The sequence below is a fragment of the Schistocerca gregaria genome, unplaced genomic scaffold (assembly GCF_023897955.1).
Source record: "Schistocerca gregaria isolate iqSchGreg1 unplaced genomic scaffold, iqSchGreg1.2 ptg000178l, whole genome shotgun sequence".
Lineage (NCBI taxonomy): Eukaryota > Metazoa > Arthropoda > Insecta > Orthoptera > Acrididae > Schistocerca > Schistocerca gregaria.
Window position 1 is genome coordinate 19,596,129 of NW_026061728.1, and position 1,970 is coordinate 19,598,098.

The 1,970-nt window shown below is 42.8% G+C and overlaps 1 non-coding gene across 1 annotated transcript; it reads right to left on the reverse strand.

Annotated features, from left to right (window-relative positions):
* Positions 1-339: 339 nt before the first annotated feature.
* Positions 340-413, reverse strand: Trnat-ugu (transfer RNA threonine (anticodon UGU)). The gene has a single exon. It is a non-coding gene; the product is annotated as a tRNA-Thr (tRNA).
* Positions 414-1,970: the final 1,557 nt, after the last annotated feature.

Genomic DNA, 1,970 nt, shown 5'->3' on the forward strand with positions numbered 1-1,970 from the left:
CAATCCAAGGAGCACTTTTCAACCCTTCCTCTGGCTGGAATTGTTCCTAGATAGCAACTCCCTGTTCTTCTAGGCAGGAAAAGCCGATCTGTCTAACCTGGATATGCAGCACTCGTTATTCGTCAGTGTTATCGGCGAGTATGTTTGCAGTATGAATCATTTTGTGCACGTGCGTCACGGGACGAGCTTTGATCTACATCTATATGGATACTCTGCAAATCACATTTAAGTGCCTGGCAAAGGGTTCTTCGAATCCCCTTCACAATTGATAGTTAATTGAAACCCTCAGCTGCCGACAGGTGTTGTTGATATACTTCGATGGGGACAGCTGAAAATGTGTGCCCCGACCGGGACTCGAACCCGGGATCTCCTGCTTACATGGCAGACGCTCTATCCATTTGAGCCACCGAGGACACAGATGAATACCGCGACTGCAGGCATTTATCCCTTACACGCTTCCCGTGAGACTCACATTTCCAACCGGCCACAATCCACAAACGTAATGTACGTAATAGGTGTTTGCCCATCCACTCAATACTGGCCCACACTAAGGTGACGATTCCCGTAAGATTTCGGGCAATCTGTGCGCATTCGCACAGACGAAGGTCAATGGCTGGGTAACGTTTAACCATATATATGAAGATAGTAACTGTTTTCGAAAGAACAGGCGCCACTGACGACCGGGCAGCTTCTCTAGAATACATGGTAGACCGGCCTATGTGGCCGAGCGGTTCTAGGCGCTTCAGTCGGGAGCCGTGCGACAGCTACGGTCGCAGGTTCAAATCCTGCCTCGAGTATGGATGTGTGTGATGTCCTTAGGTTAGTTAGGTTTAAGTCGTTCTAAGTTCTAGAGGACTGATGACTTCAATTGTTAAGTCCCATAGTGTTCAGAGCCATTTGAACCATCAGTCCCTGTGCTTACACACTACTTACATTAACTTATGCTAAGGACAACAAACACACACAACGATGCCCAAGGGAGGACTCGAACCTCCAACGGGGGGAGCCGCGCGAACCGTGACAAGGCGTTTGAGACATGGCGCATACCCCGCGCGGCTCATGGCAGTCGTGACACTGCTTCAAACAATGGGCTGTAGAAACTTTTTTAAAGCACGGATTAAGAAAAAAACCTTTCCGTTCCAAGAGTCTGGACAAGTACACCTTAAAAAAATGCAACTACAAAGAAATTGAATTTTCGAACTTTTTGGATGAGAACCTGTCCCTATGGAACACCGTTGATAAAATGTCACAGGGATTATGTACTCAGGTTTCACATGTGGATTAACAATTCCTAATCGAGGAATTTGCATCTCCCACCTTGGAATTCTCAGTACAGAATTTTTATCCATTACGAGATTCTCAGCCACTTGCAGAAGTGATTTCCCGTGATTCTGCAAAACTTTTCCGTTAGCCAATCGTAGCAACTATAATATTTGGTTCCTGGTGCATGACATGTCTCTTAACTTAAAGTGACCAACTCATTTGCATAAAGAGCTAACTTATCATCCGCTTCTTTACTTGCGTAGACCGTTTATGGTCTTCAAAGATTTTTTTTCTTTAATCGTTTTTTTATGTCTTTTATAATCTGCAACACTTTCTAAACTTAACGCCATTGAAGCATGGTCTTTTACTGAATGACCAAGAAACAATGCCGACAGCTGGAGTCGAAGGTTTTTGTTAATCAAGCCGTTTGTATTCTTGTGGTGATATCTCCATAGAATCTTTCATTCCGCAACACATATTTCTTTTATATAACTGAGAAGTGAAATACCTGTTTTCATAGATGCAGATTTAACATATTTTAATATAACGCAATAAATATTTCACTAAAATTTTCATCCCCTTACTATCGAAGTTCCAAAACCACTGAAACACATAGTATTTAAAAATTCTAACAGAGGAGCCGAATACGAATTGTCAGATATATTTAGTAATGCTTTCATAATGAACCATTTTGAGAAACATCTCAC